General features: G+C 42.7%; 1 protein-coding gene across 2 annotated transcripts in view; it reads right to left on the minus strand.

Moving 5' to 3' along the window:
• LOC122792214 (protein argonaute-1) overlaps positions 1-22,904 on the minus strand; it is a 1,920,205-nt gene that overhangs the window by 1,128,595 nt on the left and 768,706 nt on the right. The gene's annotated exons all lie outside the window — the stretch shown is intronic.

Genomic DNA, 22,904 nt, shown 5'->3' on the forward strand with positions numbered 1-22,904 from the left:
GATGTCGCCCTTTCCCTGATGTCAGAGCGCCTGGGGTATAAAAGTGCCAGCCGACGCCATCTTCCTCAGTTTTTCTTGCCCCAGATGCCAGGTGCCCTCTAAGGAAGGCTAAATTTGGAGAAATACAATAAATTCCCAAACATGCACAAAAATATATATGTGTGTGTGTGTGTGTACATATATATATATATATATATATATATATATATATATATATATATATATATATATATATATATATATATATAAATATAAAACAAATACACCATAATAGATAACCCCAGCTAGCTATGAGAGGGATAAGTACCCAATGAATACCACAGTGGGGAAGGAGGGAGGTTAAACCTGACTGCAGATGCATACCTATCGGACATCTACATTTATGGTAGGTACAAAACTGTTCTATGTCCTTCAAGGATGCATCTGCAGTCATCACATATGGGTAGAATACCATAGCCAATCTTGGGGTGAAGGATCTCTATAAAGGATGGTGTAGCTAAAATGCCCTGCAGGACTGCCGTAGCTAAGCCTGCTCTGGATCTGGAATATAAAGGTAAATTGTAATGCTTGGAAAATGTATGCACGGAGCTCCATGTAGCAGCTACTAAAATGTCCTTGGTAGCCACCCCTCTTAAGAAGGCTGTGGTGGTGGCTGTGGCTCTCGTTGAATGAGGTCTAATGTTAGCTGGCACAGTTTTTCCATGAAAGGAGTAACAAAAACAAATGCAATTCCCTATCCATTTTGAAATTGTCTGTTTGGAAATTGCTTTTCCTTGTGCACCAGCAGCATATGCTACAAACAGCTGGTCAGTTTTTCTGTAACTTTTAGTTCTGTCCAAGTAGTAGTGCAACTGTCTGTGTATGTCCAGGGTATGCAGAAGTTTTTCCCCTTTGTTTTGTGGATTTGGAAAGAAGGTAGGCAGGTGAATAGCTTGGTTTAATGAGACCCTGGATACCACCTTTGGCATAAATGAAGGATTGGTTCTCAATGAGACTCTGTCCTGATGAAAAATAAGAAATGGCTGTACTGCCATGAGGGCCTGTAACTCAGATACTCTTCTTGCTGAGGTTATGGCCAGAAGGAAGGCAGTCTTCCAAGACAGGAACTGTAGTTCTGCAGATGCTGCTGGTTCAAAGGGAGGCAGTGCTAGTTTTTCCAACACGAAGTTAAGGTCCCAAGTAGGCACTGGTGGTTTCCTTGGAGGATTGATGTTTTTAATTCCTCTTAGAAACTGTCTTAGGAGAGGATGAGAGAAGACAGGTGGATCAGTACTGTATTCTGCTGAAATTGCTGAAGCATGAATTTTAATGGAAGAGTAAGACAGACCATTGTGGAGCATTTCTGCCAATTATTCCGGGATATGTGCCATGTTCATCACTTTCGCATCTAGGCCCTTTGTGGTGCTCCAAGTGTGAAATATTTTCCATTTTGCTGAATATGCCTTTCTTGTGGAAGGCCGGCAAGCTTCCATAATGATATCCTTCACTCTCTTGGATAGCTTATCCTGGGGAGGAGTAGAGGTATTTTCCAGACTGTTAGTTGCAAGGTTTTCAGGTTGGAATGCAGAGTTTTGTAATTGTGCTGTGTCAGGAGAAGTGGCCATTGAGGAAGAGGCCAAGGTTTTGTGCGTGACATGCTCTTTAACAGGGGGTACACCAGTGTTGTCTTGGCCAGTCCGGAGCTATCAGAATCACTTTTGGCTGCTCTGTCCTGATCTTCAGTAAGACCTTGGTCATTAATGGAAGAGGTGGAAATGCATACACTGTTAGAGTTCTCCAGCTGAAAAAGAGGGCGTCCACTTTCCATGCTTGTGGGTGGTATGTCCTTGAGCAGAATTTCTTCAGCTGATGATTGTGAGGGGAGGCAAAAAGATCTATGTCTGGCCTCGCCCATGATTGTGTTATCTGAAGGAAGATGTCTGGGTGCAGCATCCATTCGTCTGCATCCATGATATTTCTGCTTAAGCTGTCCGCCAGTATATTGTCCTTTCCTGTCACAAACTGGGACTGCAGCTCTATACTGAGTTTCAAGGAAAGTTCCCATAGATTCATTGCCAGTCTGCAAAGAGGGTAGGAATGGGTGCCTCCTTGCTTGTTTATGTACCACATAACTGTGGTGTTGTCTGTCCTTATTAGCAGGTGGCCTTGATGCAGAAAAAGTTTGAAGGCCTCGATTGCATGTATCACTGCCAGCATTTCCTTTTGGTTTATGTGCGTGCGTAGTTCTTTTTGTGACCATAGTCCTTGAATGCATCTGCCCTCCATGTGGGCTCCCCATCCGTGGTCTGAAGCGTCCGTTGTAATGGTTTGGCTGGCTATTGGTTTGCTGAAGGGCAGACCCCTGTTTGACTGGCTTGCTTGAGCCCACCACAGAAATTCCTTTTGAAGGCATGGAATGAGTGGTATCAAAGTTTCTAAGCTGTGAATTCAAGAAGCCATGTAACCCAGGGCCTGCAGGATTTTCCTTGCAGTCAGCTGAGTTTGTCTTGTCAGATTTTTGAAGTAATCCGGTAGTTGACTTTATTTTTCTTCTGTGAGGAAAGCCATTTGGGTGGTTGTGTCTAGATTCGCACCCAGAAAAGTTATTCTTTGGGATGGAACAAGTCTTGATTTGTGAATGTTGACTGTATATCCCAAGGCCTGAAGTAGGTGGATGGCATAATTCAAGTGTTTTACCAAAGTTTGTTGGCTGTCCGCTTGTATAAGGCAGTCGTCCAGATATGGGTATATTTGAATCCCCTGAAGTCTGCAGTGTGCAATTACTGATGCCAAGCATTTCGTGAATACTCTGGGCGCAGTAGATAAGCCAAAGGGCAATGCTGAGAATTGATAATGCTCTGAACCTGCAAGAAATCTGAGGTGTCTTCTGCAACTCTGTCTGATAGGGACATGCAGGTATGCCTCCTTGAGGTCTAGAGTTACCAGCCAAGACCCCTTGCCCAGCATGGGAAGGAGTTGCTGCAGAGTCAGCATTTTGAATTTTGGCACAATGAGATAGGTATTCAGTGCGGACAAGTCGAGAATAGGCCTCCATTGCTTTTCTTTTCTTGGAACAAGGAATAGTCTGGAATAAAATCCTTGGCCTTGTTCTGAGAGAGGAACCTTTTCTATAGCTTTCATTTGCATTAAGTTGGAGATTTGTTTCAAAGCCTCTGCCCTTTGATTCGGTGGCAGGTCTGGCATGCCTTTTCTTTTTGGTAATGTGTGAAAATGGAACCTGTATCCTTTGTCTATTATTTGTAGTGTCTATTTGTCTCTTGTAATACTGTGCCAATTTTCTGAGAATAAAGAAAGCTTTCCGCCCAAAGGTGCTTCCAATTGAGCCCTGGTTGGCGGTGTCAAAGTAAAGTCACTGAGTCTGTCCTTGTGCAGCAGTTGTAGGTCCTGCACTACCTCTCTGGTTGGGAGGCTGCCATTGACGTCCTCTGTAGGAGCCTCTAGCTTGCCCTCTACCTCTGGCATGCCTGTTCTTGCCTCTCTGAAATCTCTCTGTGTCTGGAAAGGACCAATTCTTGGAAGGCCAATTTCCGCTGAATCTTGGTGGTTGGACTTGGAGAAAATCTTTGACTGTTTGTACAGATTTTGCCTTTTCTTCAAATTTCTTTAAGACCTCCTGAGCAGTGGAGCCAAATAACTTTTGCTTTTCCAGTGGAGCATCCAGAAGCTTTGCTTTAACATGGTCTGGCAGAGATTGTTCCTTCAGCCAAGCATGCCTACGTATGACTGCACCTGTCATAGCTGACCTACATGAAGCTTCCAATGCATCATAACCACACTGCAAGAAATGGTTGCTAACCTGTTGGGAGTTATGTACCAGATCCTGAAGTGATTTGCGGTCTAGGGGTTCAGGTGAAGACAGTTTTTTATGCAATTCATCTAACAAATACTCTTGGTACTGTATCATATGAAATTGACAATTTAATGCCCTCATAGAAAGAGTAGCAGAAGTATACACTTTTTTTACCCCATCTCTCTAAAGCCCTGGACTCCCTTTCAGAGGGGAGTGGATTTTTAGTAGTGGCAGCTGCAACCCCTTTAGGGCCCTGGGAAATAGTTTCTGGATCAGCAGAGTGGGCCTTGTAAAGGAAAAGATGAGAGTCCGGGACCCTGTAGTACCTATCGGGTTTGACAGGAGCCGGAGGAAGTGTGTCAGGGGTTGTGCTAGACTCAGAGTACACATCATCAATGACATTCAAAACAGGAGGCATAGCCAAAGGTCTATGCTGAGGCAAATGCAAGAAAGTCCTTAATCTCTTCCTGGAATCAGAGAATTCCTGGCCCTGCCATTGGAAATGCTCTCTCATAGTGTGAAGTGTCTCCCCGAAGGACAGCTCTTCAGGAGGGGAGGCCGAGGGGATAGATTCCTCTGCATCAGCATCCCCGTAGGCCGAAAAAGCCTCCTCCTGGTAGTCTGAGAGAGTAGAGCCATCAGAGGCCTAATCTGAGGAGTGGGGATCAGAGGGCTCAACCCTGGGCCTTTTGTCTGGAGGAGGTTGAGAGCCCCTGTCCGGATGAGGCTGTGAGCCCCTAATTAAGGAGATAAGGTCCTCTGCTAGACTTAGAATCTGTGAACCTGTAGTGGGTCCCTGAGGGATAACCCTGGGAGGCAAAGCTTTTGAGTGTTTAGCAGCTTTAGCCCTTGAGAATGCCTTTATGTACATGGATGCAGGAGGCCTGGCTGCACCACGTGCTGGTGTAGTTTTGTCTAGAGGAATGGTGTCGGAAGATTCCAGGACACCAGTTTCTGATGGAAATTCAATAACCGACTCAGCAGGGGCCTCCGGGGCCGAGGTTGTCGGTTGAGCGGTTTCGGTGGACGGGAGTACCAAGGACTCTGTTTCAGCCGAGACAGAGACACTCGCGGTAGGCCTGGCCGTGGTTTCAGCCGAAAGCGCGGCCGTGTGTGTCGGTCCTTGTCCTTCCGTTTCTTTGTTAAATGTGAAGTCGGAGTCTCTGACGGCATATTGTAAGCAAAACTAGCCCCAAAAAATTCCTCTGCAAACTCCGCCCGACGTCTAAGCGTGCGTCGGTTGAAGGAAGCACAGGCTGAACAGGCCAAGACGACGTGGTCTGGGCCTAGGCAGGGGAGGCAGTAAGAGTGGAAATCCTTATGAGGTATTTGTTTCCCACAAGTAAAACAATTATTAATTTTATCTGACATCGGCTGAGGCAAGAAAGAGTCCCCAATGGGGTACTTCGCTTTTGAAGTCTTCGGTAGCTGAATTACAGGAGCTGGCCAACCGGCACTTGCGAACTGCTTCTGCTTCGGGCACCACGCGGCAAGAAAGACTGAGGAAGATGGCGTCGGCTGGTGCTTTTATACCCCAGGCGCTCCGACGTCGGGGAAAGGGCGACATCAGCCGACGCCGGACCCAGACTTTGGAATCCGGCCGACCGAAGGGCTGCCTGAGGCAGGACAACCCACATGTGATGACTGCAGATGCATCCTTGAAGGACATCTGACCATAAGGACTGAAGTAGAAAAAAAAATCTCAGATTTATTACACCCAAGGACTGACGTGACTGTTTTAACATTCATGCAAACTTTAACAATTGAATTAGTCCGTCACAATTGGAGGTACTTCTTGATCAGGCCCTCTGAGTTTATTCCCTAGTAGCAGCTAGAAGAAAGATCCCTGATCCTGTGATATTTAGCTTTCAAAACTACCAGTAGAAGATTATCCAAACAAAATTGTGGAAATAAGGGTAGGATTCCAGAAGGATACTTGTGCAAAATGACTACTCTAGTTACACCAAAAAGAAATTATCTGCTTTCAAGTCAGTTATTAGAGCTGCAGGGAAAGAGGGACTTAAATTTAAGTTGCTTTATACTGTCATACTAAAAATTTTCTTTTGTCAGATTTTTAGCACTAGAGTCATCCCTGGAAGAAGTTTTGAACTTCAGTGGACAGGTAACTGAGAAGCATACCACTGATGGATCCTGTAGCACTCCTTTGCTGATAAACTGCTTGCAGTGCAAGAAACATAGAAGGGTAGGAGTGGTGAAACCTTTCTCCCTTTTTAAAAAGCTGATGGGAGGACCATATAAAGAACATCCATAATAATTCAAAGGGTGCAACAAGGAATACTCAGATCAAGTAAACATTTTATGAGAATGAGGTCAAATCACAGGAAAGGTAGTAGCCCTTCGGTGCATTAAAAGCACATGCATGGACAACGTGAACCTGGGAGTGAGGGAGAAGAATCTTTTACCATCAGAAATGGCTAATATATAGGACTTTCCCTGGTATAAGGTGGCAGGAAGGGTATCTGGGCTTAAATGTGAAGCATTAATGTCCACATTATCTCTTCCCCTTTAATCCCCTCCTTTTTTAATTTGTTACTATACTATAAATCCTAACACAAGATAGTTAAATGGTAATAGGAAAGAATCAGAGTAAATAGTAATTCTACAGAACTGAGCTAGTAGGGTTATCACTGTTGCATCAGCAATCCTTGATGTATAGTGCGTTGTAAGCAAGTTTGGAAGGAATCAAGATTTCTTCAAACAAAACTAGGAGACAGCTAGCAGGTCCTGTAGAACAGTGGTTATCCCATCTGCTTTACATGCATAAAGTCCTGGGTTCAATTACAATCAGAGATCTTCTATACAAACAGCTATTCAGGTCCCCCCCCCAACAAACATCTTTATTAAATTTTCTCATATGACATAGGTAATCTTATATTTATATAAATGAAAGCCAAACAAAATGACACCACTTTAGCCGTAAACATTATACATTGCAGACACTATTGAAAAGTACAGTTGTGTACACTTACCATAAATGTAGGTGTTCGAGTGTATTCACTGATGCAGTCATCACACTTGGGTTATCTGTCTGCAGGTAGCACTCAGTCGGCCAGAATACCAGAGACTTAGTACTTCTGCGTCGGATGCTGCTGCTTCTTCCATGACGCCAGGTCGTCAGGGGGTATAAAAACAGGCAGCCAACGCCATTACATCAGTTTTACTTGCCCCCAAAATGAAGCAATTATATGGTGTGGAACACCCCCAGCAAAAAGCAAATGCACACAGTATAAGATAAGCCAAACCACAAAGGATAGTTGCAAGCAAAGATAATCAGGGGGATGGAGGGAGGGTAACCAGGACTGCAACAGTGAATACACTCAAACATCTACATTTATGGTAAGTGTACGCAACTGTACTATGTTCTTCGTGTTTCACTGTTGCAGTCATCACATTTGGGTTGATTCCCAAAGCTAAGGAAGGGTGGAGGTAGATTAAGAAGCATTAGGCCTGGCAATCGGGCCCTGTAAGACTGCTGTGGCAAATCCAGCTCTGGATTTAGAAAAGATAGGCAAGCGGTAATGCTTGGTGAAAGTGTGTACTGAGCTCCGGGTTGCATCTTCCAGGATCTCCCTGGTAGGGACTCCTCTGAGAAATGCAGTAGAGGTAGATGTAGCCCTAGTGGAATGTGTTCTTATCCCCTGTGGGGTAGGTTTTACATGGTGTTTGTGCAGTGTGCTATCCATTTAGATATGGTTTGCTATGAAATGGCCTTCCCCTCTGCCCCCTGCAGCAAAGCTGACTAGCAGCTGGTCAGATTTTCTGAGAAGCTTAGTCCTGTCCAAATAGAATCTAAGCTGTCCGTGCATGTCTAGAGAATGCAGTACCCTTTCCCCTTTATTTTGAGGATTAGGGAAAAAAGTAGGCAAACAAATGGACTGGTTTAAAGCCACGTTAGACACCACCTTGGGCATAAAAGATGGGTTTAGTTCTGAGGGAAACCCTGTCTGCATGAAAGATAATGAAGGGTTCCCACTGCCATAAGGGCCTGCAGTTCAGACACTCTTCTTGCTCAAGTGATGGCTAGAAGTAAAGCTGTTTTCCATGACAGGAATTTCAACTCTGCTGTAGCAGCCGGTTCAAAGGGGGAAGTGTAAATTTTTCCAATACAAAGTTAAGGTCCCAGGCTGGAGTGGGAGCTCTCCTGGGGGGGGTCTGAAATTTTTGGCCCCTCAAAGGAACTGTTTTACCAGAGGATGAGAGAAGAGGGGTGGCTCGGTATTATAATGAGCTGAGATGGCAGAGGGGTGGCTCAGTATTATGAGCTGAGATGGCAGAGGCATGAATCTTAATTAAAGAGAAGGATAGGCCCTTGTGGAGCATTTCTGTTAAGTAATCTAGTATACGAGGTAAGCTGGGCAAAGTTGTGGCCATCCCTTGAGAATGGCTCCATGAACAGTATCTTTCCCACTTTTCTGAATAGGATTTTCTAGTACTAGGCCTCCTTGCCTCAAGAATGACATCCAGCACCTGCTTACTGAGGGGGTGCTAGAGGTGAGTTCAGGGGATCAGCCAGGCTGCAAGGTTCAGGGTCTGAAGCTGAGGGTGCAGAATCTGGCCCCCTGCTGGGACAGCAGGGAAGGGGTCTGAGGCAGGTGTCATGGTTGTAGCACTGTCAGACTGCACGCAAAAGAGGATACCAGTGCTGACGTGGCCAGTCTGGTGTAATCAGGATTGTCCTTGGCTTGTCCCGTTTGATCTTTAGTAGAACCTTCGAGAGAAGAGGCAGAGGGGGAAAGGCACAGGCTGAGAGGCTTTCCCAGGAAAAGGACAGGGCATCCACCTTCCAAGCTTGACTGTGGGAAGTTCTGGTGCATTATTTGTTCAATTGATAGTTCTGAGGGGAAGCAAACAGGTCCACCTCTGGTGTAACCATCTGTTCCCCAAAAGTTTGAATATTTTGGGTTCCAGTTTCCATTCGTGTGGGTCTATGAGATTTCTGCTCAAGTCATCTGCAAGTGAATGTAGTTTGCCTAGTAGGAATTGAGCTTGTAGGTGCACTTGGTTGCTCAGGGCTGTGTTCCACAGAGCCATGACTAGTCTGCAGAGTGGGTAGGAATGTGTCCCCCCTCCCCCCCGCTTGTATATGTACCACATAACTGTGGTGTTGTCTGCCTTTACCAATAGTTGTCCTGGAAGAATAAGGCCTTTGAAGGCTGTCAGAGCATTCTGTACAGCTAACATTTCTTTTTGACGGATATGCAGGCGCATCTGCTCTGGGTTCCATTTGCCCTGATGCACTGTCCTGCCATGTGAGCCCCCCATGCATAGTCTGATGCGTTTGTTAGGGTTTGGGTGGCAGGGGGTGAAAGAGTCCCTTGTTGTGGTTGCAGGCCTCTGCCCACCAAAGGACCTCTGCCCTTAGACACGGAATGATAGGAATTATTGTTTCCAGGTCCTGAGAATGCTGACACCATAGACTTTTCAGATACCATTGAAGTTTCCTCATATGCAGTCTTGCATATGGAATTAACAGAATACAAGAGGCCATGAACCCCAGAGCTTGCAGTATTTTCCTTGCAGATAGCTGGGCTTTGGTGGCCAGTAGGTTGAAGTAAGTTGTCAAATAAACTTGTTTCTCTAAAGAATGCCATTTGGGATGTTGTGTTCAAGCTTGCTCCCAGGAATAGAATCTGTTGACAGGGTACTAGGTGTGATTTCTTTTCACTGATGGTGTACCCTAGTGAAGTTAGAAGTCTCTTTACAAATGCCAGGTGCTGTAGTAGCAAGTCCTGACTTTCCACCTGAATCAGGCAATCGCCCAAGTATGGGTAAATCTAAATGCTTCTCTGCCTGCAAAAAGTAATGGCTGGAGCTAGGCACTTTATGAATACGGTGGGTGCAGTAGATAAGCCAAAGGGAAATGCAGAGAACTGATGGTGCTTAGAGCCTGCCTTTCTTATTCCTCCATAAAAATTCATGCTTCAGCAATTTCAGCAGAGTACAACACTGATCCACCAGTGTTCTCTCATCCTCTACTAAGGCAGTTTCTAAGAGGGATAAAAAACATCAACCCTCCAAGGAAACATGGGACCTTAACTTCATGTTGGAAAAATTAACCCTTCCTCCCTTTGAACCAGCAGCATCTTCAGAACTACAATTCCTGTCTTGGAAGACTGCCTTCCTTCTGGCCATAACCTCAGCAAGAAGAGTATCTGAGTTACAGGCTCTCATGGCAGTACAGCCATTTCTCATTTTTCATCAGGACAGTCTCTCTGAGAACCAATCCTTCATTCCTGCCAAAGGTGGTATCCAGGGTTTCACTGAACCAAGCTATTCACCTGCCTACCTTCTTTCCAAACCCACAAAATAAAGGAGGGAAACTTCTGCATACTTTGGACATCCACAGACAGTTGCGCTACTACTTGGACAGAACTAAGACTTACAGAAAAACTGACCAACTCTTTGTAGCATATGTTGCTGGTATAAAAGGAAAAGCAATTTCCAAACAGACAATTTCAAAATGGATAGGAAATTGCATTCGGTTCTGTTACTCTCTTCATGGAAAAGCTGTGCCAGCTAACATAAGGCCTCATTCCACCAGATCAACAGCCACCTCCACAGCCTTCTTAAGAGGGGTGGCTACAAAGGACATTTTAGAAGCTGCTACATGGAGCTCCGTGCATACATTTTCCAAGCATTACAACTTGCCCTTATATTCCAGATCCAGAGCAGGCTTTGCTACTGCAGTCCTGCAGGTCATGTTAGCTACACTATCCTTTTCTTAGGTCCTACCTCCCCCAGCTTGGCTATGGTATTAGCTTTTTGAAGTCTTCGGTAGCTGAATTACAAGAGCTGGCCGACCGGCACTTGCGAACTGCTTCTGTTTCGGGCACCACGCGGCAAGAAAGATGGAGGAAGATGGCATCGGCGGATGCTTTTATACCCCAGGCGCTCTGACGTCGGGGAAAATGCGACATCAGCCGACGCCGGACCCAGACTTTGGAATCCGGCCGACCGAAGGGCTGCCCGAGGCAGGACAACCCATATGTGATGACTGTAGATGCATCCTTGAAGGACATCAAAGGCATTTCCTGCAAGATTCCCTTATGGGAATGTGCAGGTAAGCTTCTTTTAAGTCTAGGGTTGCCAGCCAGGCATCCTTGGCTAGCAGAGGAACCAGCTGTTGGAGAGTTAGCATTTTGAATTTTGGAACCACCAGAAAGGTGTTGAGAATAGATAAATCCAGGATAGGACGCCAGCGGTTTTCTTTTCTGGGAACCAGGAACAGTCTTAAATAAAAGCCTTGTCCCCTTTGTTCTGCTGGGACAGATTGAATAGCCTTGATGCTGAGGAGAGAAAGTACTTGCTTTTGGGCCTCCGCCCACTGGTTTGGGGGGAGGTCTGGCCATCCACTTAGGGTTGGGAGTGAGTGGAAGTGGGATCTGTATCCTAGTGAAACAATGTTGAAAACCCATTTGTCTTGGGTAATGTATTCCCAGTTTTTTTGCATGCAGGGCGAGTTTTCCTCCTAAAGGTGCAAATACTTGAGCAAAGCTTGGTAAGTCATTATGCAAGTTTACCATGGGGGGGTGGCTTACTACTCCCAGTTTTGGACGTGGGAGCACCCCACTGCTTAGATCTGACCATAACCTGAGACTGAAGTCTTGGGGGTCTGCTGCCTCTGGGTTTGGACTGAAAAGACCTAGAAGGGATTGAAAAGGACCAGTTCTTTGAAGGCCAATGCCTACTGAATCTAGGTGGCTGTACTTAAGAAATCTTTAACAGTTTGCATAGATTTAGTTTTCTCCTCCATCCTTTTGAGAATTCCTTCTGCTTTATTGCCAAATAGGCGCTCTTGGTTTAAAGGTGCATCCAGTAATTTTGCTTTGACATGATCTGGTAACTTTTGTTCCTTAAGCCAAGCATGCCTTCTAAGAACAGACCCAGTGACAGCAGCCCTACAAGATGCTTCTAAAGCATCAAAACCACACTGCAAAGTATGGTTATCAACTTGGTCAGCACAGTCAGGAATAACATCATTGTCTGTTTAATTTCTCCCCATAATATGCTGCTACTTTAACATATGAAACTGGCAATTTAAAGCCCTAATGGCCAGAGTAGCAGAGGTGTACACCTTCTTACTCCATCTGTCTAAAGTCCTAGAATTCCTGTCAGAAGGGGTAGGATTGTTGGCAGTAGCCTTAATGCCTTTTGGTCTTTGGGAAATGGTCTCTGGATCCGCAGTAGGATTCTTGAAATGGAATTTGTGAGTCAGGTACTCTATAGTACCTGTCAGGTTTCCTGGGAGCTGGAGGCAAAGTACCCGGGGGGGGGGGGGGGTAAGACTGGATTCCAAGAAATCATCATCTACAATCTCCAGAACAGGGGGGATAGCTAGAAGCCTGTGCTGAGGCAGGTTTAAAAATTCCTTGAGTCTCTTTTTGGACAGAGTAATCCTGGCTTTCCCAGCAGAAATGCTCCATAAGGGTATGCAGGGTTTCACCAAAAGAAAAAAACTTCTGGAAGGGGAAGCAGAGGGAATGGAATTCTCTGAATCAGAATCCTCATAGGTAGATCAGGGTATGTCCTGGTAGGCAGAAGGAACAGAGATATCAGATTCCAGATCAGAAGGAAAATCAGTTCTAGGTCTCTGAGGGGGAAGGCTGGCTTCTCCTAATTAAGGTAATAAGGTCTTCAGCCATTCTAATCATTTGTTTTTGAGGCCTGTGGGGTTGAGAAAGTGCTTTGGTCGGTTTCCTAGGGGTATTGCAAACTTTAGGCCTGAAAAACTCAGTATTTTTGGCTTAAAACGAAGTTGTCTGTTTAATATGAAAATCAGTAGGCCTGAATACACCCTCAGAAGCTGGTGCCTGCACAGCGGATTCGGATCCATCTGCAGGTTCCATAGTCAAAAAAGCATCTTGCGGCATACTGGACTCCGAATGGGTCTCTGTGTAGAAGAGGGCATCAGGGGCTGCAAAAGCACCTCACTGAGTACCGGCGGACTGGAGACTAGCTTAACAGTAGTGTCGTCAGCAGTTTGGACCTATGCGGTCTGTGTCTGTCCTTATCCTTATGTTTTTTCAGAAGATCGGTAGTCAGATGGCTTACAGAAGCCATTTCGGAGTACGGAGATACAGAGAGAAAATATTTAGCTACAAAAATTGCCTGATGACAGATAGCTTGGGCGTTGAACTAGGCACAAAACTGACAGTGAGGGACATCGTGGTCTGGGCCTAAACAGGTGACTGAGTAAGAATGAAAATCTCTATGAGGTATTTGCTTTCCACAAGCAAGACAATTTTTTCTGACATCGGTTAGAGCAAGAAAAAAAGGATCCCCAATGGGGTACTTATCTTTTAGAAGACTTCAGAATTATTCAACTAGAAAATGAAAAATTCAGGTAGCAGCCGACCGGCACTTGCAAACTGATTCTGTTTCAGGCTCCTCCTCGGCAAGAAAGACTGATGTAATGGCATCAGCTACCTGTTTTTATACCCCTGATGTCATGGAAAAAGCGACAGCATCCGACACAGAAATACTAAGTCTCTGGTATTCTGACAGACTGAGGGCTACCTGCAGGCAGATAACCCAAGTGTGATGATTGCAACAGTGAAACACTAAGAACATCTGTGGTTGCAAACATTATACATAACTTGTAATCTATCCAGTCATTGTCAGTTATGGATTATATAGCTCATTCAAATCCTGCCTCAAACCTTGTTCCGAGCTTTTCAGCTGTTTTGATGCTTGTGTTTTGGGTTTTTTTTTTTTCACTGTGCGGATTTCTTTCTCCACACTTACAGTTGATTACTTTGTTGCGCAATGGGGGTGTGGGTGAAGCAGAGGGAAATCATGGTCACTGACCTGCTGCAGCAGTGAGCAAGCCACTCTTAACATGTCAAATGTCTTCCACGAATGTTAATCAAGCCAAGCCTACCAATGGGATTGACCTTTTTAAGACCAATCAAACTGAGTAATTTTGTTAAGTAGAAAAGTTGTATAGGAACTGCATCAATTAGTAAGGCAGCCTGCTTTTAAACGCTGCTTACAGAGATTATTTTGTTATGAGAAATAAGACAAATTAGAGTGGAAGTTCTTACAAATCTGCAAAACAAAGGCATATACTATTTCAAGTAAACATATTGTAACTGAGCTGGCCAGGGAAGTTAATGAGTTGTTCACAAGAGGAAGTTCCTTAGGAGTGCAGGGAAAATCTATTCGCTTTAGGAGGAGTTCTTTGTAGTAGTTTAAGGTTTGCAAACCTAGACTGCATTGAATCTCATGTACTGGAGGTGGGCAACAGTGACCTAAACTGTACCAAAGCAGTATATTTTGAATGGTTAAAAAATTGATTATTGTGTTCCGAATGGTTATCCAAGCCTAGGCTGTATTAGTATTTGGGGATGTGCTTCTACACAGCTGGAGACAATTAGGTTTGCGGCAAAAATATCTTTTTTAGGGAAGTTTGTAATAGAAACATTCTATTTTAATAAGATTGGTGATATTAATATTCTATTCATTTTTGCGAAGTACTTAAGAAAAGGGATTGGTACTGCAATATCTACCTTAAGAAAAAGTCCATCACTAATGACTCAATGTAAATGGGTTGGGGAATCAAACAAAAACAGAAAGGTTCCTTATTTATAGTTATAGAAAGGATTCCAAGAGGGGTACCCATGCAGGGATATGTGAGCAAAAGAGTAGCAGCAATATCAGTGGCAAAAGAGATCCTTATTTTGTTAAGGATCCATTAGTTGACAAGGATGGCAAATTTGTAATAGGAAAATTATAACATACATCCCCCCACCTAAAACAGACAGGAAACGTCTGGTAGAAGTAGTAAGCCAACAGCAAGCTGTAATAATTATGGAGGTGGGGAGTCAATGGAATGTTACCTGTAGGCAAAGATATGCTTTAACTCATCCCAGAAACATATCGGTGTACAGAGCAGTTTATGAAGAAGTACTTAAAAATCCTGCGTGTTGAAGCTGTGACCAAGGAAGCAGGGGTGGGTGCTCAACATACATTTTAACCATATCCCAGACCTAGAGAAGTTTGGAGAGAAATTACATGACAACCAAGTATACACATGAGGCGAAGAAAGTGGAAACTCGTGCACCTGTGCAACTGTATATTACAAAAGCCATTACAGATTCCCAGCATTATTTCAGGATGCGGGTGACAGGTTTAAAGGTACTTGCTAGTGTACTGACCTGCGAGGCTCTTTATCCACAAAGAACATGGGTGCTAAACTTGGGCTGAAGTTTCCTATCCAGTATTTCAAATTCTGTTTGAATAGAGTAAATGTACTTTGCTTTATGGATTGCATGACTATTCCATAGAATAGGTACTCTGTGATACATAATTATCCTGCCAACATGTCCAATTTATGTTACAAAAGAGAGATCCCTTGAGTGAGTCTTCACACTACCACTGGACCAACCTGTGAATGGTTAATAGGTCTAACAGAATAGTCTGTTTAGGTTCTATATGTGAGGCAGAAGTTGCCTCTTAGTAGCTTGTATGATACCAAGAAAAGGGACAAAGCTTTGAGATGGTCTGCATAGTTTTTATGATTTAGACTGCTGATTTTTTTTTTTTTGGAGAGAGAGAGGCTGGGAGGAGTGTGGGTGCTCCAGTTACAAGTTTTTGGACAGGTGTGTAATGAAAGGTGTATTATATTCCATGATCGGCCTAGGGACAGCTGACTATAGTGGAATGATTACATCTCCGGATTTTGGCGCTATACCTTTAGATACAAGTTGTGTCATGAAAAGGCACTTCTTTACAATAGTGGATACGTGGTGATATCACACATTTCAAAAACCATGACTAGGGGATCAACCTTTAGGGGATGAATTCTCATTGTGATCACTACAAAGGAAGTCACGCCTGTCAAAGGACATCATTAAGCATCTCTTGAAAATTTAGTTTTAGTCCTTGGGCTGGGCACTACCTATTTGCTTGGAAAAGGTTTTCTTGGAGGATCTTGAGGTACTCAGGGAAAGTTTATGATGGCACCAAGTTTACAGTCATCTGCAAACTTTGTCAGCCATAAGCCCTTAACATTTGCTTTCACCTCTGAGAAGTAAATGCCAAAGAAGAGTGTCCCAAAGGACTGAAACCTGTGGTATACTGTTAGTGATAAGTCTTCTGGAGGAGGCACAGCTGCCCATCTTAATTTACTGGGTTCTGTTTGTAAGCCAGTTTACTATCCAATGAGTTACAACTGGATTTATATTTAACTGGGTAAGTATATCTATGGAACCAGAGTGGGGCAGTGCTGAATGCCTTTGCGAAGTCTGGATATGTGGTATATACCGATATGCCCTTACCCATTGCTTCAGTAACCTACTCAAAGTCGCTCACTAGGTTAAGTAGGCAGGGCAGGATGTGCCCTTAAACCCAAACTGACTTGGCTCGAGAGGTTGCCTATGTCCTTGTTTATTAATTCCATAACCTTACAGACTAGACTGGTCAGGTTTAGAACTCTAATTACCATAGTCTATTAACACTCCACACCTTTGTGATGCTGTCCTCTTCATCTGGCACAAAGCCTTTGGAACAGCCTCTGCAGGGAGTCCAGCAAGCTCTGTTTCAGAGTGACCAGTAGGCTGCCCAGTATGTTACCTGGCCCCACGGAAGTAGCAAGGACTTTTTCTTGAGATTTCCGGGGGGGGGGGGGGTTGGGTAATGTGATCTAGGAATATTAGAGGGGAGAAAGAGGGTGATGTTTGAGCTAAATTTGAACACTAGTAGATTGGCAAAGCCCACTGGGTCTGACTATGTGACAGCATTTACTATGAAGTCTGAGCAGTGCTGGGCATAATTTCTGAAGTTTCTAGTATAATTAAAGACTAATTAACTCTGGTCTGGGTGGTTTTTACCTCATATCTGGCTTTGGCTGATTTGATCAGGGTCCAGAATCAGTAGTTAGGGATTTGGGTGTGTGTGTAGGATACATGGTTTTCAACAAGTGTCTAAAGTAGTAAGAACATCATTCTTTGCTGCTCAACTTATAAGCAAGGACTTGGCATCCAAGTCCAAGGAACTCATCGTTCCACTGTATTTGGCCCAAGCAAGCACAGTGAGTACAATGGCCCTTCAGTACATATCTGACAAGGCACATGCAATAACTGGTACATCCACAAAGGGTCCTCACAAACAAATACAGGGTGCAAACAGCATGTCCTACACAGATCGTCTCAAAACACTCACTCTATACTCTGTTCCTACAGATGAGAGGCGATCTATACCTGGTATAAACAAGACATCTTTGGATCCTACTATGATGGACCTTTTGCATATCCACAAGGTGAATAGCATTATCTGCATATCCACAAAGTGAAATGCATTAGAATTACTTGATCTAGAGATTTAAACTTCACTTCAGACAAAAAGGACATGTTGGAGTGACATGTGCGTGTCTCAAAGAATTCCCTTTCTCTGGAACAGGCTTCCCACCCATGAGACAGTGATCTTCCTTAAATGTATTCAAGAGAAACCTGAACCAGTATATGGAAAATCAGAAATACACCCAGAGTCTAACACCTATGGTCTCAAATGAACAAAGTCAACCTGCAAATCTTGCCCTAACTTACATATACCCCTTAAAATAACTTGTATGACGCAAACTTTCAAAATACATTTGAGATACTTGGCTAGGCCTATAATAGTCCCAGTGGTTGTTTGCTTACTATAGCCCTATGAAGCTATTACATATGGGGTTTTGTCAATAGTAAGTTGGGCAGTGAGAAGCTCCAGGTCATTATACTGCCAAATGAGTCTGGACATTTTTTTTTTTTTTTTTGCTAAGAATATGAAGACAGTACCTTCCTTTAGTGCTTTCATCTAAAGCAGTGAAGGCCTGAATATGCAGTAAGCATTCAGACCCTACACTGATGGAGTGCTCTCACTGGTCCTAAACTAGGTATTTGCGACAATGCCTTTATCAAGGTTTTCCAGTGTGTGCTTGTTGAGAATGGACCATCAAAGCTCATACTGTTGAGCAGCAATACCTTTATTTTATCCAGATTCTGTTTTGTTATGATGGAATACAGATGTTACCTAAAAAAAAAAAAAAAGGCAGTATGGGAGTGGACAATGATTCAATCAATATATTGAAGTCTTGCAGACAAGTGCAGGCTATCCCTGGCAAAGTAGTAAGGACCATCTACCATCTCTTCCCAGTCAGATATTTATATTGCACCTCCTTTGAAAAACATCAGTAGCTAAGTTATTTTAAATCATTCACTCCAGAGCAGCTCAGAAAAAGCTGCCTGCTTAATTCCACTATAGGAACAACAGTGCAGCTTGAGATAATTTTCAGAAAATCAATTTCTAACACCATACAAAAAACAAATGTTCATAACTAACTATAAGAGCTAGACTAAAAATGTAAATGTGAAAGTTGTTCAGCAAACCCTGACCTTTCCAACAGTGTAAATGTTGATGGTACATATCAAAGTCATTAAATATTTGGTAAGGAAGGCTGATATTGTGCAGATTTTTTTACCTTTTTCGAAAAGCAAAGCACAATATCTTCGTCAATGTACCATGTAGCCCCATACAATTTCTATGCAATTTGTTTGTATGAATGTCAGCTTTAAAATTATACCTTAACCATTACTGTGATGCTCCTTGATGGAGATATTCATAGAAATAGGATTAATATAGTACTCATAGTTGATAAATAATGCATATCTCATCACCTGTAGCAGACAGAGGGTACATATAAGTGTAAAAGATGTGTGTGTCAATTTCAGCTTTAAACTGATGTATCATTTGTGTTATTACCATGCTCCCCTTGCAAAGATATGGGCATAATACTGAGAAGTATTGTAAATATATAATTTTCATAATCCTACAAGACTAAAACTAATATCTGTATATGTGTACACTGCACAGACAGTTCTTTTAACATGTAAGGAGTAACACTCTTCAAAATGAGGTATTACTTAGCACATTCATATGCTCCCTTGCAAAGTTATTTACCAAAATATGAAAAAAATCAATTTCCATAACCAGAGTCCTAAAAACTATCTATACAGCATTCATACCCAGTTGTTCTACCATGTAGACACACATGATTGTAAATATATGCATGCTTGTTGTAGCAAACATACTGCTGAATGGGTACATGTAAACAGAAAAAGCAAGATAAGGGCCGCTACTCAGTAATGAACCCAGAACAGGCATGGGACTTAAGTGGCAGGCAAGGCCATCTGATCAGTCTCATAGCTGTGCTGGCTACCCACTCAGACAGCCGATACCACTATTCTCACAACTTCCTTCAGTGTCAGCAGGCTGCCTTACCTATGCCATTTCTCTTTACATGTCCATTAAGCAATGGACCTAAGGGATCAAGTTCTGTATTACTAAGCCCCTCCTATCATCTAAACTGTACACATGCCTGATAAAGGCAGAAAGAAAAAAGTATTGCAGGATGGTTACGGACATATTAGATTGTACGTGTTAGCACTCTCCTGAAACAGTTGCTCTTTCTCAGCATCTTCACCAGTTCCTTACCACATTTATTTGCCAAACTCAGAAAAATATATTGTGCACAATACATTTCATATTAGAGTTTTGCTTACCACACTAGTCCTACTCAGTCATGGGCGTTTTCCATTCTTCTCACAAGCTGCATGTTACCAATCCTGCATAGCTCTCCTCACACCATTATGGAGGTCAGTCAGCAACACAATGCCCTCCTCAATTAGGTGAACGCCATCCCTTCTGAACAGGTGAACATCTTCTGCAGTGATGCTGTCATGACAGACTGTAGATCCACCAATCCTGTGCATCAAGCCATGCATAAACCCATTCTGTAAACATCTGGCCTTGTGCGCTGCCCATTGACTGTTTGCTGTTTTCCACATCTGTCGAGGAATTATGTTAGACCACACAATGACAACGTGGCCACCACGAATACCAATTATCCAGTGAAGTGTTATATAAGAAATAGTGCTACAGTAGAATCAAAATTTTATTTTATCAGGGCCAGATTTTGCCTTCTCAACCTGGTAGACTTCTTTGAGAAGGTTTCTAAGACAATGGATGAGGACACAATGATGCTTATTGCCTACCTTGACCTAGCTAAGGCATTTAATACAATACCTTTTTCAAATAAACTTATGGATATATAGGCAAACAACTATGTTATGCACTGGATAGCTAGCTGACTCTCAGATAGGGCCCAAGAAGTTAAAATAGGGACGACTATCTCCACAAAGTGTCCAGTCAGCAGCAGAGTCCCTCAGGAAGCTAAAGCTACTGTTAAGGGCAAATTAGATTTGATATATGCACATGTTTAGATGGAGCATATTGGGCAAATACACTTTAGGTTGTCACAGCCTTTATAAATGTATATTTATAACAGGATATTACTGCAGCTGCTTTGCCTGATGGGGCATGTTGTCTTGCCCGGAGAGACAGGGTCACGTCAACATGCTTAACATTTCATGCCCTCCATGACACTAATAGTGGGTTGTTACCGTGTGGACAGAGACACCATGAAAGAAATTGTAGAAATGTGTTGGATTCATCAACTAACCCAAGGGAGTCACGAAGTACCTATTCCAGTGAATACCAAGGTATGTGTGGCTCTTTCTACATTAGCTACAAGGACCTTTCTTTTACCTGCTTGGGACACAGTGGGTCTCTGTCTCTCAGATACCTGCTTCCTGAATACTCCATCAGTTCTTCAGCACCATGCTTCAACATATGGCATGGAGAAGAATATGTGGTTCCCATCAAAATGAGGTTCTTTGTAAGTATTAATACAGTCTTCAAGATAAGGTATTACTTAGCACATTGACATGCTTCCTTGTAAAGTTATTTATCAAAATATGAAATAAATGTTGTAATTTCCATAACCCAAGTCCTACACAAACTGTGATATCTGTACATGTGTACAGCATACACAAACAGTTATTTTATCATGTTGTAATACGGTCTTCAAAATGAGGTCTTACTTAGCATGTTGAAATGTTCCCTACCTGAACAGATGCCTTCATTGAGGGGTGTGTTGCCTTACACGAACTGACAGCTGAAAAAAACAACAGTATAGAACTTACAGATGAAATACAACAGTATAGAACAACATAATGTTACTTATCTGCACAGACGTAGTTGGAAAACACAGCAATATTTGTAGTAATTCACAAAAATATGAACCATATAACCACAATGGATACCTTTCACTGGTATCTTACAAAAAAACAATTAAGAAAAAAGAAAAAAGAATTTTGAGGGAACACTTCTGCATGACAACATATACAGAAACCAAAACCTAGCAAGTGCATTCATCAATGTGATGATGACTTTTCCTAAAGTGAATAATAGTGGCAGCTGCATGAGGATTTTACCTGACAAGTGATAATGACTGTTATTCTAGAACAGCACAGACTGTAAATTAATAATGTGATAATGACTTGCATTTCATTACTGCAATGTTCTGCATGCTCAAACAAAGGTGATAATTGCTGCACCCTGTTGAGCAGCCTTTTACTACACTCCTGATGCAGTTGTAAGGGAAGACTGACTCATTAGCATCTTGCAGTATAGAAGTAGAATAACATTTATATTACTGCGCCATTCCTCTCACCTAAATCCTAGATAATCCAAAATTATTGTCCAAAATATATGATTGCTCCATGACTGAATTAGTTTAAAAATAATAACATTTACTTCTCAGACCCTCCCCCCACTGGTTAAAATAAGGCACACAAATATCTAAACTGCTTGATCGATATAAGAATTAGTGCAATAGTAATAACATTATCTCACTGTACCATTCCTTGGAGTAGAATCAAATACATAAATGACAAATGAAGAAATGTTGTTCAAAATATCTAGTTGATCAGTGTTGTAAATTAGTGTAAAATCAGTAATACCATATGTCTCACTAAGCCCTGTCACCCAAACTGTCCACATGAATCAGACATACAAAGTCAGAAATATTTAAACTATCTGGTAGATCAGTGCCTTCCTGTTACTCAAACTGTCACAATTGATAAAGCCAGAAATATTGTGAAAAGTATATGGTTGATTCATCCGAGAATGTACAAGTAATATGGATGCCACACTTTTGCCTGTAAGTTGACACACAAAAGGATTATCTCACCACGGTCGACACACGGCAGTCAAAGTTCTGGCTGCCATCATCAGTTGTGCTAACATTCCTCATTGTCTTCAGAAGACTGTTCCCCCCACCACCACAACTCCTAGTTCTACTTTGTCCTCTCCCAGAGAGGCAGACTCTGGACCCAAGTGAAGTGGCTTTGCTGCATTGTCTCCTCCATAAACGGGATATTCAGTGTCTTCTCTACCATCATGTCATCCACTACCGAGCTGCAACAATAATGTTACAAAAAATGTGGGTGGAAGTAACAAAATAAGTTAGCCAAAGAACATACTGGGAACAAATCAACAAGAAGAAAAGGTAATAGAGTGGGAGGAGGCCAAGATAGTAAACTACTTACAGGTTACAAATTGTCTTCCAAATTAGGGAATAAAACAGAGTATTGACAAAGACACCATCATTGAGGAAAAACTGAAAGACCAGAGAATTTCTAGTAAAGCAAAAAGTTGTCAAACAAGACAAGGGAATATACAATTTTCATGACTACTATAACTAATCAATGCAAAAACACACACACACAAGTAGCATGAAAGGAATGGTTAACAGACACACACACACACACATACAAAGCAGTCAAATGAACGCTGAATAACACTACAAGCAAAGCATAACAGTTCTGTTCCTTCGACCATAAAGGAAGGGACTTTTTTTTAAGAATTGTGTGTGAAATGGAAAAAACAGGACCGACCCCCCTCCACTATGCCAGTGGTTCAGAATATTAAAAGAAACAATCGAAACCTAGACGGAGGTAAACAGGTTCAGACGTTTAAAGCCGATGCCGAGTTAGCCTTACCCACTGACCAGATAATTGTCAACTGCTGCTACTACTACTACTGCAGAAAGTCTGTCTTCTTGCCTTTAAAGAAATTTTTTTTCAAACCCTTACTCGGCCTTCACACTCAAACACCGGCTGCAGCTCTTTCCTGATTCAATAAGTACTTACCAGACTCTGATTGGCTGCCAACACTTGTTTCACGGAAGGCTTGGTGTAATTGGAAGAGAAAA

The sequence above is a fragment of the Protopterus annectens genome, chromosome 1.part2 (genome assembly GCF_019279795.1).
Source record: "Protopterus annectens isolate FY-2018-M chromosome 1.part2, PAN1.0, whole genome shotgun sequence".
In the NCBI taxonomy this organism is placed as follows: Eukaryota; Metazoa; Chordata; order Ceratodontiformes; family Protopteridae; genus Protopterus; species Protopterus annectens.